Raw genomic sequence first — 15,595 nt, forward strand, 5'->3', positions numbered from 1 at the left:
AATGGTTCAGCACCTTGGTACTGTGGTGGCTGAGGATCCCATGCTTGTACATCTATCGACGTGACAAAATGGCCATATCCTGCTGTGGCCATACCTCACAGCTGTATAGATTCACACAGGTTAACCAGAGGCAGGGCTCATATTTCTGGTCATTACCCCTTCACATTGTGGTTTATGAGCAGGTTTGTAGCCATGCACTCCTGTGTTTGCAGGCAGGGATAGTATGTGCACACATCTGAGTTTCAGACTTCACACACTCCATCCATGCTTCTACCCCCCCTTCTGTTATTCTATCCTCTTCCGAACATTATGCAAATTATATCTGATAAGTATCCCTATAGTTATCACTTCATCCCAGCAGTATTTAGGGGTTGGTCCACAGTTCATGCAGTAGGACATGATGGACATGCTACTGGGATTTGTCAACATGGCCTTGCATTTGTGTTCTCTGGACTGTGCTATGCTGTTATTTGGGAGTCCATGGGATAACATACATTGGCAGTACAGGTGAGACACAGGGCTTTGACAGAGGACTGTAGGGCATTTGGTAGTGATGTAGGCCATCTGTAGAAGCCAGTGCATTGTGTCACTCCTATAGTGCCAGGCTGCAAGCCACTGTATTCCCCTGGGGTGACAGGGTAGGTATGCAAGGCGTTAATGTCAATAGTTTCTGTCCTTATTGATCCATTGGTGTGGATGCTGGCAGGGTGCTTCTTACAGCTAGGCATACATCTGCATAGGTTACCTCTTCAGCATGCTGCATTCTGTGGCTATTCCCATACAGAGGTGGGTGTCATATTGTACTCATTCCCAACAGCAGGGATATGACCTGTGAGGTACCTGTGGCTGATGGTGGGGTGAGCTGAGTGTATGTGTGCTATGGAAGCTACTTGCAGCTGACTCACAGATATACGTGGGGCATTCCACTTATGCTGGCTTGTGCAGGGACATCAGTGGTTTCTTAGTACTTCATACCTCTGCCTTTTGTGTTCTGCCAGTGCTTGGCCAGACTACATCGGTATTCCATACTACACAGTCAACTAATGTGCTGCTAACCTGTATGTACAAATCCAAAGGTGTGTCCATTTGATAGTAACATTTTATACACTCTCTGTCTAGAGTACTTCCACCTGTGTACTGTTTGTATGCCTGGGCCCACATTCATACCATGTCCATCTTTCCAGATGGTGACAGATATTACATCCGAACAATTAGTATGGGTTACTACTGGATTGTGTCTTGTTGGGATGCATTGTGTTTGGCACTGCAGTTGTGAGAACTTGGCCCTGTCATCAACAGTACTGGCCAGTGGCCACTGGGTCACAACCCTCTATGCCTACATGCTGACCACTTTCACACAATATACAACACACAACAACCTAACACATAGAGCCCTGCATATTGTACAAGTGCAACAATCTAGCCTGCTACTTTGGCCAGCTCAGGTAATCTGTGCTCCACTGTTATTATACCCACACGTATATGTTACTACATTTCTACATAGGATTGTGGGGGGGGGGCACACCTGACAACTGTAAACATTTGCTATGTCTGTACTGGTATTTCAGGTACTCTGTTGGCTTCCATTTCATTCTGTATTCTGACCTATCATGCAGATTAAAGGCATATCAGTGTAGTACATTTCTTAGTTTTTTTTTTTACCTGCATTTCAGTTTCAGATATCTTACCCTTCAGGACTAACATCCCACTGCCTGACCTGTTGTAGTCTGTCTGTGTAGGTCTGGAGGGGGGCTGTTCTCCATAGCCATCAATCAAAGACCTTAGCACAGCCTTTCTTTGTGTTTGTCTACACCTGTCCTGCTGGCTGAGACTGTTGTTGGGTATGTGAGCCTCACTAACACACATTTGGCCCACCACATGTCCTGCAGTGGGTTTTGTCACGTTGTCTAGTACTGCCTAGTATGTTGACACCAGTATTTGTTATGGATTTCATGCTGCCAATATAGGTGTCTACTATCTGCTGCCATCCCATTCAGCCACCTTATTTCCTTACATGCTCACATCCATACCATAGATACAGGTAGCAGAACATACTACTACATTCAGAAATTGCTAATGAGAGTGACTTACCTTGTGGTTGTGCCAGTATTGAGGATGGTGCTGGAGGGCTGACTATGTCGGATGCACATAGTACACTCCCTATACATGCTTAAGCACAGATAGTGTCATGTCTGGCATCCCTTTTACTGTATGTGCGAGTCAGATAGAGGTGTCATTCCCTAGGTCCCTCTTGTGTCAGTGTATGTGCTATGTATTGCCTCTTTGCCAAAGCCTGGGCATACTGAGCATGCCTCCTTCTGCCTACATGGGCAGGCTCAGGTTGTTCCTCCTCTGATTCACTCTCTGGCTGTGCAGGCCTTGGCAATAATGGGGGGGTTCTGGGGCCCTGCCCATGCTATTCCTGCTGCAGTTGTTTCCAAAGGATCATTTTGTGTAGCATGGCACATATAATGACAATTTGTGTACATGTAGCTGGTGAATACTGCAAGGCTCCACCGGATATGTCCAGGCACCGGAACCATGACTTGAGCATTCCAAACGCATGCTCTATTATGATTCTGGTCTGTGCATCTGCCTCATTATGGAGTTCTTGTTTGGGTGTGTGTGCATTTGGGTGTCATCAGCCATGGCTCCAGTGCATAACCAGCATCCCCCAATAGGTGGCCATATGGGATGTCCCAATTAGCAAATCTCTAGTACAGCTGTGTCATATGCCAGATGTGGGAGCTGTGATAGCTTCCAGGGCTGCCAGCACACACATTCATTATAATGCCCTGGGCATGGCACACGACCTGGCAGTTGATGGATGGGAAGCCCTTGCGGTTTATGTAGACTCTTCCCCGTTTGCCGGGTGGTACTTTGATGTGTATGTGTATGCAGTGTATAGCACCCACTACCTCGGGGTATTCTGCTATTTGGTGGAAGCAACGCATATTGCTGGGCAACGCCTCATGGGTGTTGAGGAAATATATGTGCTCACCGACATGCGCTGACATGGCATCCAGGAACTGGTGGAGTACCCTGGATGCTGATGCCTGTGATATCCCCATGATATCCCCAGTTGACCTTTGGAAGGTACCCATGGCTAGTATTCTTAAGCCTACACATACCTTGGTATCTACTGGGATGGGTTCCCCTCTGTTGGCTGGCACAGCTCAACAATTTGCTGTAGGAGGTCCCTGTCCACCCTATAGTGCTCCAGTATCTCCAGCTCCTGTAGCCCCTAGGTCTGTACACTCTTCTCCTTCTCCTCACTGTGGATTGGTCGTCAGCATTGTCATCCTCACCACCCTCAGCCTCTTCCATATGTTGATTTATGAGAGTAAAAGCAGCCCCTATCATTTTGTTGCATTTATTAGGTAAAATTTCCCCATTTGTGTACAGCGGTGGTGTAGAGTTATGTGGGAAAAAACAGAGGGAAAGGTGTTTGCATAGTTTATAGTAGTGTGCTTGGCTGGGCTGGGCTGCTGCCTGTGTAATTGGCCGATTCCAATACATTTCACCTGCCAGCTATGCTAGTTCTCCTTGATTACCTTCCTACTACTGTTTTCCCTTCCCATTGCTTTCCTGTTTAAGCCCAGAGGCACACCTTGCAAACCCAGTGCTGAGATGTGAATGGAGCTGCTATTTTCTAGTTTAATTTTTTGTTTGTTTGTTTAAAACCCGGTGTGCGACCTGCACACCCATTTAGGCAATGTAAATACTGCTAGGCAGTTTCAGACACACCCCCCTCCTTAGCTCTGCTAAGCTAAGGGCAAACCCGAGACACAGAGCTCCAGTAGGCTTACAGTATGCCTGACACACCCCTCTATGATGTCAGCTAACTCTTAGGCTTGCACCATGGTTTTCCTGCACCTACACGGTTGGGTGCTGGCTAGCAATGAGGGGAAATCTGTGATTCAGTATCATTCCCCTCATTTGCATAGAACTGACTGTTAATGACTAGTTACTAGTCTAACACTGAGTCTTACCCTTTAGCAACCACTATTCAGTGGCCTTGTTATCTTCTGCCTGTCATTGACTATAGTGGCAAAATTGTGATTTTGCCTAAAAAGCTTTTTTCAAGGTTCTATTTTTATTTTCGGGTTGATCCTGTTTGTGCGCCACTGCCCTATGCTTAAACGGCCGAAATCGGCCAAAAAAAAAAGCTATTTTTTTTATTTTGAAACTATTTTCCATGCCAGTGGCCATATATTTGGCCATTGGCATGGCTTCCACTTTATATGCACCCTTTATTTGGAGCTGGCATGGCTCTGTTTTGTAGTTTGCAGAAATGTATTCAGTTACTAGCCAAATACATTTCTGCAGGTTACACTAATCCTGCGCGGATGGCTGCCTGGTTCCTGTATTGCTAATTCACCTCATTTGCATGGTTTTCACCTGCAAATGGGGTAATTATCATTCAGAAACTGTGTCCATGCAGGAGTGCTCATGTACGTCCCAGGAGCTTGTTCCTGGATCTCTCAGCAGCCATATTGCCTCCAGCAGCTCTTGCACTATTCCTGGACACCGTGCAGAGCTTGCTGAATCCTGGAGAATGTCTTTGTATTGCAGCCTACTTTTAACATAGCAACCATTCCCAACCCTAGAAATAACTTGCTCCAAAACAGTAACCCTTATATTATGTAAATCATCTTTATGAAATTCATTATAATGAGCTGTTAATAGATTCTCCTTAACGTTGTTACAAATATTACTAAAATGTTCTTAGATTCTAATGGAAAAGACTTATTTTCTTAATTAATTATATAATTGATTATTTTTAATTGTTAGTGTTAATTAAATTTTAACTTACTGACTTGTTTGCTAAGTATAAACCATCTGAATTTGTAGAACTAGTATGTGTTTGGTAAAATATGTTTATTTTACCACTATCAGACACTGAGATGTACACAGTTAGTAATGGGCTATAATTGTGGGGCATAGTGGCTATCTGTAGGTGTGAGTGGCTGACTGTAGCTATTATGATTAGGTTACGCAGTTATAAATCTGGCTTTGTAGGTTGAGTGTGATTCTGTACAAAGTAAGTCAGGATACTTTATTATGGCTTTTCTTTTTAATCACAATCGGATACGTCAGGTGTATACAGTTAATTAGCTGTGATTAATGGTTATGCATGTTGGTGGAATATAATGACAACATTTTGAATGATCTTAAACATGAATGTGGACCCAACAGATCGAAAAAAATATATAAACATTTAAATGTTGTTGTCTTTCAGCTTTTCCCGGTTAGGGTTCGCCACAGCAGAACTCTGGTCCGCTAATGATTGGCAGTAGATTTTCATGAACGCTGAGGTGCCAGCTCGACGTTCAACCTTCAATGAAGGCACGCCCATTTATGCATGTCTTTCACACAACCACAGGGAGGACATGCAGACTCCACACAGAAGGCACTCCCCGCACTCCAGCCGAGAATCGAACGGGAGAACATCTTGCTGTGAGGTGATAATACTACCACTGCAAAACTGTGGCTATATAAACATTTATATGTGGTTCAAAAAAAGTGTTTGTGGGGGGAACATGGCGTGGATACTTAATCTACCACTGTTTGCACATCATACTTTCACATGAGTATTAAGCAGTGAAATTAAAATCTGCCTTATCTTTGCTTTGTAGGTTTTGCACATAGTAAAAGATATGCAATAACCTGAAAAAATCATTTTTCTCTATTTTTACTTATCTTTGCTGTGTGTTCTGGTCTGTATTTGGGTTACTGTCCTTATATTTACCTTAGTAAAGAAAGGTTACTTAATTTCAGATTCTCTAGCTCATTTCCACGGCTTAGAAGACAGCTTCATCATTTACTTGCTTATATAAAACCTGCTGTCCCCTTGTTTCCTTCTGTCTCTCTGTCTTTTCTCTCCAACTTCTTGGGGCTGTAAGAAAAATGTGATCCTTCTTATAAGATTTTTGTCCCTCTCCTATTTGATTCTTCTCTTGGCACAGCCTTTGATATCCACCCAGATTAGTTCTCCACCAAAAGTTGCCTTATTTGACACTCAACTTGAGACATTTATACCTCCACAACACATCTGTTCACTTCCATAATAAAATAATGTCACCTTTCTTTCAATTAAGGTATGCTTATGAACCTTTGCAGTGTGGACATGCATTGTAGTTTGTTTGCAGGATCTTTTTTACTTTGAATGGTAATATTCTACTGTTTCTATTAATGTTCTGTAACTATTGTGTGTCTGAAAAATGGCACATTTACTGGCATTTAAGAGCCCTTTAGGCTGTTAAATCTGAACTCTGTATTTGAATTGTAAGTAGCTGCTAAACATGTCTGCTTCCGCTACATTCTGATCAGTTCTCTACAAGAAACAACCATCACTTCAATTTTTTTTAGTGAGTCTTAATCTTGAAATCTACCATTTTGGTTTATGATTTCTGTATGCCAAATTTTTAAATGAAGAAAATGAGCTACTCTGACTCAGTTTTGTATAAAATGTCTCTGATGTGTAGCCTCATGACACCTTTGCTAAACCATTTAGTGTCATCAGATGATAAATACAGGGTCCTTTCATCATTAGGTTCTGCCATGTCATTGTTAGAAATGTATACATCTACGTTATTTGTACTGAAACCCATATATTACCTAAATCTTCAGTTATTAAACTGCCAGTAGCAACACTGATACTGACTTAATTTAGCATTATTGTGTGGAGGCATGCATAGCTTATGTAATCTAATCATATAATATGAGGTATATTTTAGAATTCCTAGAAGTTAATATGAAATATTAGAATACAAACTACAGAAAATGCTTGAGGGAAAATAGGACTCTGAACTGTACAGTCTGTTGATCAAACCACAGTGATAGGATAAACTTTTTACCTTTCTCTGGAGATGTAGAGTTTGACATGATTGAATTATTTTTCTTCTGAATTATTTCCTAGCACTATATTTATAAGTCAGACCCTTCCCACAGGGCAAGATCTTTAAATGGACTGAACTTTGCAGAAGAAGTGCTTGTCAAAAGAAAATGTTGCTAGTGACAATTTGCATTAATAATTCTGTCAGCTGGTATTCATAGATCTGGCTTTAAGCTAAAGGTCTGCAGTACTGTACTAAAGTGAAGCTTTCAAAATGTACATATGACATTGTATAATGTCAGTGGTATTTAAAAATGGTACTGTGTCTCCTCTAGGCAAAATGTGAATCTAAGAACCTGAAATGACATCATCCCAAGTCCTTGTCCATTCAGTCAGTGAAAAGTTGATCATATTAAGCCACTCAGTCATCATGAAACAGTGATTCACATTTGTGAAGTAACAGTTTTTACACCAGAAACCTAAAATGACAGATAGCTACATGCTAATATCATGCATACCAATAAGATTTATGTAGCAGAGATGCCATATATTAAAAGCAGAACGGAAAGCAACATTTTATACTAGGTGGTAGGAGATGTGTTTGTTATCTTGGCCATGGGATAACATAATATATGGAATTTAAATAAGGCCAGCATAAGATAAGGTATATAGAGTCGAATGATTTCCTTACTCTGTGGTGCCATGGCGTACCTCATACAACAGACAGGACTACCTATGATTAGATACTCTAGTTATTGAACTGTGCTACAGTAATATAACTTCCACCTTCAAAACTACATACATTTGCAATGGGAATTTCCACTAATTCCAGGTGTATGAGGCAGTTTTCAGGTGGCTGTATTCAGTTACACCTTAAGTACTATATAGTGTTGACATCAAACATGCCAGCACTGCAATGCATGTTTGGCATTAAAATGTGTTTTTATTGTCTGATAGTTATGAAATGCACTTTGTTGTTCATTAAAGAATCATCTACAGCTAAGTGTGATGATGTGAATCAGAGTATAGCTATTGCAATTTGAAGATTCAGTATGTGGAACAGTTAGTCTTATACTGGATATGATTGTCCAGTGCTCAGCACTTTACAAAGTGTTAATACTAATTAAGCCATCTGAAGAGTACATCTGATGTACTTAAAATTAAAGAAATGAAAACCCAAATATATATATATATATATATATATATATATATATATATATATATATATATAATGCTGTCAGAAAGCTTAAAAAGTGTAGGCATATTTGCATCTGTTACTTTCCTGAAGAAGGTGTACATGAGTGAATGGTTTAGTACACTATCCGTATAAAACAGAGGACAATGATGCAGAATGCTGTGAACGTATAATTTGTTAATCTATATGGAAGCATAAAATTCACTTGTTTCAAAACAAATTTCAGTAGCATACTACAAGAAAAATTAATCTGGGAGAGAAGACCTTGTATGTGCCAGTTTACTTGTATTAATTTGTTTTGCTTATCAGGTTTGTACAGCTGAGCAGTACCCATTTACTCAGAAGAACAAGAAGTTCCAATAGCAATAAAGCAAATTTAACCATTATATGCATAATTCCAGGTGTATGAGGTAACAATAGTGATGTTGTGGTGGAAGTCACAATAGTGATATTGGAAAAATAACTATAAAAATATACTAAACATTGCAACAAAAGTAACACTCATACAATGTCTTCTAAGGTATGTCAGAAATAATCACTAGGAAATCCCTAAGGATGCACCATTCAAAGGAAGACAAAAGAACTAAGTATACAGAAATTAAATGCTGTTACTATAGTATGTGGAAAAGGTGTTTCCAATAGCACACAGATGTGCCCCAGATTCTGGTGGGTGAGGCTTGCCCCCTCATGCACAAATACTGTTTTTTATTATTTCTTTCCTTATTTATTTATTTTACATTTGTTAACCGGGATGGTCCGACTGGACACAGGTCCATTTTCAGCGGAGGCCTGGGGAGAAAAGCTCTACAGTTAAGTAAACGTTTACATAATATGTTAAAATACAGTATACAAAGAATTTTCAAACAATATGTTAAAATACGTGTGTAAACACCAAAAACACAAACTAGATGCAAACACACAAAAGTGCCATGGAAACCTTGCTCCAGGTTGAAAAGCAGCTGCAAATAAATGGAACCTGCTCCAATACCAAATGAGATTCTTAACGCAAAATTTATTAATCAACGTTTTCGCCTTGTAAAAAACTCAGCTTCATCAGAGAACAATACAATAGTAAAATACTTTTCTTTTATAACACTTTACAGGAAGTGATGTCAGTAAGAAGTTACAGCTGTTTCATCTTGTACACCAAAATTACGTTACCACGAAAGTAGTGTGTCAGTTTAAAAGCATACACAATCATATAATTTTAATGTTACAATTAAGTACTAGAATAATTATAAAACCACGTATAATACGCTTTCCTTCTTGAAAATACAGTACCACTTAAAAGGTCAACTTTACTTATTAAATATATCAAAAAGTATTATTTTCTAAACCATTAATCCTTGTATAAAAAAGGGGGGGGGGAAGGTATATAGTGTGATATAAAAACTAAGTCAACTATTAATGTTTCACATAAGCATTATGGTCACTACCTATAACTGGTATTTAAAAAATACACTTAAATATACTAAAATAATGCAACATTAAGAAGTTGTAGAAAATTATAAAAAATCTTACGAAAGCATTCATTAAAATGCTTAACGCAAGTAACTCCTTAATTTCAAAACTGGTAAAATGTTGCAACTTTCATTTAACCCAGGGTAATAAAATGAGTCAGTCCTAAATTGCCATTCCAGTTCTAAGATTTCCAATAATAACTTAGAAGGACCACCTCTAACAGGCTGTTTCATTTGGTCAATTGCCATATATGAAAAGCTGTGACCTGGATGGTCAATGGTGTGTTTGGCAAGTGCGTTATTTACGTTTCTGTTGTTAATTGCGTAGGTATGTTCGTACATACGGTCGCGCAATCTGCGGTCCGTCTTTCCTATGTAGAAAGACGGACAACAATCGCAGATCGCGACGTAAACTACGGACTTACTTTCACAGTTAAGAGGTTTCCTAATATCAAACTTTTTTCCTTTTACTGTGAATGTCTGGCCAGACTTTGTTTTGTAACATCTATTGCAAAAGCCACATGGGTACATGCCTAATCTCTTATTGTAAAATTTACTTGGGATGTCTCTTTGTAGTAACTCTTTCAAATTATTGTTTCTTTTAAAAACAAATGTAGGGGAATATCCAAATTTTTTAATTAAAATGGGGTTACTTAATATAAAATCCCAATTCTTCCGGATAATAGCTAATATCCGACCTGAATCAAAACTGTATGTAGTCACATAACAAAGTGTGGGGTCAGAAAAAGTGTTAGACACCAATAAATTTTCACTTACTATCGAACTTTCTGCAATGGGTGGTAAAGAACTGGTATTATTTGTAGTGTTGTTCAAACTCATTGTGGACAAAATTGGACTATAAAAACCATTACATCTCTTCAGTTCAACTTCATTAAAAATGTCTTTAATAAATTTCAACGGGTATTTTCTCTTCAAAAACATATCCGTCAACAAGTCACATTCCTCATAAAATATTTCCATCGTACTGGACATTCTTGCAGCCCTAACGAGCTGTCCCTTTACTACAGCTTTTTTCTGTTTCATAGGGTGGTGACTAGAAAAATGCAAGAATGAATTACAGTACGTTGGTTTTCTATGTATCCTTGAGACAAAAGAGCAAGAATCTAAATCCTTAGTTAATTTAACGTCCAAGTAATCAATACTGGATGTTGAAAAGTTGTAAGTGAATTTAAGAAATTCTGAAGTATTATTGATAGTGGTAACAAATGTATCAGCCTGTGTCTCATTGCCATCAAATAAAATGAAAATGTCATCTAGGTATCGTGTGTAATATCTAATCAGTGCCATTAATTCTGGTGAAGAAAAAACAAAATGTTTTTCCCAATAACTCATGTAGAAATTTGCTACTACTGCTCCGCAAGGAGAGCCCATAGCAACTCCTTGTTTTTGCAGAAAGTATTTTTTATCGAACATAAAATAGTTCGAAGATAACACGATATCCAATAACTCTGTGATAACATCTATCTCATTTCTTGAAACACCCAAATCACCTAATAGAAGAGCTATCCATTCAAGGGCCTCTTGATGGGGAATTGAGGTGTATAAATCAACCACATCAACGGTGAGGAAATTAACCTCAGCATTGAAGGGTTGTAAGTTGATGGCTTCTAAGAAGGTCCATGAGTCCTTACAAATTACAGGAAAATGGACTAAATGTTTAGACATTAGGCTATCTAGGAACTTAGCGCAAGAGTAAGTCATAGATGACCTTCCATCAATTAAGGCTCTCATCGGTGGATTTACCAAGTCTTTGTGTACTTTTGGTATGCCGAACATAACAGGTATTTTTGGGAGTGTTATATCAATATAGTTGTAAGTGTCCAAATTGATTTTTCCTTCAAGGTATAAGTCTCGGAAATACCCCCTCATCCTGTTATGTGCTCCTTGAATCTCATTGAGAGAAGCTTCGCATACGCTGGTGATTCTAAGATAGTGTACATTTTTCAGTATACATGTCTTGGCTAAAATCACCAATCCACCGCCTTTATCGGGTTTGAGGAGCCTAACGGGCATATTGCACAGGTCATCTAACATTTGGAGTTGAGTTTTGGTAGTGTTAAATTTAAAAGGTGAATCTCTATTTAACCTGTTATTAAATAAGTGTCTCAAATCAACCTCACAAGCTTGTTCAAAATGCATTAGGGAAGGATGCAATGGTGGGTTGAAAACACTAGGAAGTACCAAGAATGAAAACTGTCCTGACTACTAGATTCACTATTAAAGTACAGTTTCAGGTTAAGTTTTCGAACAAAACACTTCAAATTAATCAATTCCTTTGAGACATCACCAAATTTACTAGGTACAAATGTATACCCATATGCTAATAACTCAATTAGCTCCTCAGCTAAGTCAAATTCAGTAAAATTGTAAATTTTAAAGTCAGCGTCACGATTTAGCATTATTATTGGAGCCGTTTGGGGTACAAAAGTAGGCTCAAAGGAGTTGCTGTCACTAATACCACTTTCACCTGTGGCATTAAAACAATTACCAGACAGTGTGTCATCTCCATACACATGTCCAATTTCTAGGCTCAGTTCCAATTCTGACGCCTTTTCGGGCGTTGACGTTGGTTGCGCTGGCCTAAAAAATTGTTGTTGTTGTAATTTCTGTTATTTGCGTTCTGTCCTTTAATTCTACTACTGCGCCTTGGACCTGTATTTGGATTGAAAAGAGGCTCTTCATCCAATAACTCTTCATTAGCATCATGTGTAGTGTCATCAGTTCCTTCAGAATTAGTCAAAGCGTTTGTTGCTCCTAAGATTACATCATTCTGTTCTATAAAACAAAGTTTAGGGTAGGCTTTCTCACTTTGATATGCCTGCCTGTCCCTTATAAGTTTCTTAACTTTGTTTTGTTTTAATTTAACCAACATAACTTCAATGCTAGTAAGTGTGCGGTCGTAATCAACCTTAAATGATGTAAAGTTTAAGTCTTCTTTCAATTGTTTGTCTAATGCATCAATTTCCACAATAAGTTGTTGCACATGAAGCTCATAGTGTTTGGTTATGAGTTGAAGCAGCTGTATACCTTGTGCCTGAAATAACTCTTTTAAATCATTAAAAAACAGCGAGTTATTAAGCAATCCTGAGGGTGCGAAGGCATTTCTCAAACCCTTCGGTACTAATCCCTCACGTATACATTGATTGAAATAGGCTGCTTCTAATTGTAATTTTTTAAGCTTCAATACTTTACTATCAAACAATTTCAGTTTGTCTGAAATTGAAAAGTAACTGTTTCCTTGGGCATGTGTGTTAGACACATTTGTAATTGTGAAAGCGAATGCATCAGTATTATGCATCCAACTAGCAATATCATTAAAGTTACTAACATTGCTTGTCGTACCTGTAGTTCTCACTTCACTCCTCGTTTGTGCAGTAGAGGAATGGCCAGGAGCACCGTTCGTCCCTATCACAGGACCTCTAGAAGTGCTTGAAGCAACATCGGCATACCGAACTGAGTTACCGAAAACTGCCTCAGTGGGTCCAGATGGTAAGCCTCTCGACGTAAGTGGTAACGGTTGTGCTGGCGGAATATCCGCATCAGAGGAATTGGTCAAAACAGCTTGTGTAGCAAAGAGACCACCTCCTTCAGACCTTATATTGTTTAAGTTACTGACATTCCTTCTTTCCATCGCATCCAATCGTGCTTGGAACGTATCAAGCTTGTCTGAGAGAGACGTTAAAATTGCAACCAGGTTAGGTGCGTCATCCTGGTTTAAAACTGCTTGTACTTCACTCGTCACAGTGGAAAAAATGTGTGGAGTACTGGGGCTGTCAGGTCGTTCCGTAGCCATGAAACAAACGAGTGTAAACACCAAAAACACAAACTAGATGCAAACACACAAAATTATATTATACGTGGTTTTATAATTATTCTAGTACTTAATTGTAACATTAAAATTATATGATTGTGTATGCTTTTAAACTGACACACTACTTTCGTGGTAACGTAATTTTGGTGTACAAGATGAAACAGCTGTAACTTTTTACTGACATCACTTCCTGTAAAGTGTTATAAAAGAAAAGTATTTTACTATTGTATTGTTCTCTGATGAAGCTGAGTTTTTTACAAGGCGAAAACGTTGATTAATAAATTTTGCGTTAAGAATCTCATTTGGTATTGGAGCAGGTTCCATTTATTTGCAGCTGCTTTTCAACCTGGAGCAAGGTTTCCGTGGCACTTTTGTGTGTTTGCATCTAGTTTGTGTTTTTGGTGTTTACACTCGTTTGTTTCATGGCTACGGAACGACCTGACAGCCCCAGTACTCCACACATTTTTTCCACTGTGACGAGTGAAGTACAAGCAGTTTTAAACCAGGATGACGCACCTAACCTGGTTGCAATTTTAACGTCTCTCTCAGACAAGCTTGATACGTTCCAAGCACGATTGGATGCGATGGAAAGAAGGAATGTCAGTAACTTAAACAATATAAGGTCTGAAGGAGGTGGTCTCTTTGCTACACAAGCTGTTTTGACCAATTCCTCTGATGCGGATATTCCGCCAGCACAACCGTTACCACTTACGTCGAGAGGCTTACCATCTGGACCCACTGAGGCAGTTTTCGGTAACTCAGTTCGGTATGCCGATGTTGCTTCAAGCACTTCTAGAGGTCCTGTGATAGGGACGAACGGTGCTCCTGGCCATTCCTCTACTGCACAAACGAGGAGTGAAGTGAGAACTACAGGTACGACAAGCAATGTTAGTAACTTTAATGATATTGCTAGTTGGATGCATAATACCGATGCATTCGCCTTCACAATTACAAATGTGTCTAACACACATGCCCAAGGAAACAGTTACTTTTCAATTTCAGACAAACTGAAATTTTTGATAGTAAAGTATTGAAGCTTAAAAAATTACAATTAGAAGCAGCCTATTTCAATCAATGTATACGTGAGGGATTAGTACCGAAGGGTTTGAGAAATGCCTTCGCACCCTCAGGATTGCTTAATAACTCGCTGTTTTTTAATGATTTAAAAGAGTTATTTCAGGCACAAGGTATACAGCTGCTTCAACTCATAACCAAACACTATGAGCTTCATATTGTGGAAATTGATGCATTAGACAAACAATTGAAAGAAGACTTAAACTTTACATCATTTAAGGTTGATTACGACCGCACACTTACTAGCATTGAAGTTATGTTGGTTAAATTAAAACAAAACAAAGTTAAGAAACTTATAAGGGACAGGCAGGCATATCAAAGTGAGAAAGCCTACCCTAAACTTTGTTTTATAGAACAGAATGATGTAATCTTAGGAGCAACAAACGCTTTGACTAATTCTGAAGGAACTGATGACACTACACATGATGCTAATGAAGAGTTATTGGATGAAGAGCCTCTTTTCAATCCAAATACAGGTCCAAGGCGCAGTAGTAGAATTAAAGGACAGAACGCAAATAACAGAAATTACAACAACAACAATTTTTTAGGCCAGGGCAACCAACGTCAACGCCCGAAAAGGCATCAGAATTGGAACTGAGCCTAGAAATTGGACATGTGTATGGAGATGACACACTGTCTGGTAATTGTTTTAATGCCACAGGCGAAAGTGGTATTAGTGACAGCAACTCCTTTGAGCCTACTTTTGTACCCCAAACGGCTCCAATAATAATGCTAAATCGTGACGCTGACTTTAAAATTTACAATTTTACTGAATTTGACTTAGCTGAGGAGCTAATTGAGTTATTAGCATATGGGTATACATTTGTACCTAGTAAATTTGGTGATGTCTCAAAGGAATTGATTAATTTGAAGTGTTTTGTTCGAAAACTTAACCTGAAACTGTACTTTAATAGTGAATCTAGTAGACAGGACAGTTTTCATTCTTTGGTACTTCCTAGTGTTTTCAACCCACCATTGCATCCTTCCCTAATGCATTTTGAACAAGCTTGTGAGGTTGATTTGAGACACTTATTTAATAACAGGTTAAATAGAGATTCACCTTTTAAATTTAACACTACCAAAACTCAACTCCAAATGTTAGATGACCTGTGCAATATGCCCGTTAGGCTCCTCAAACCCGATAAAGGCGGTGGATTGGTGATTTTTAGCCAAGACATGTATACTGAAAAAATGTA

Source organism: Protopterus annectens, chromosome 1.part0 (assembly GCF_019279795.1).
Source record: "Protopterus annectens isolate FY-2018-M chromosome 1.part0, PAN1.0, whole genome shotgun sequence".
Lineage (NCBI taxonomy): Eukaryota > Metazoa > Chordata > Ceratodontiformes > Protopteridae > Protopterus > Protopterus annectens.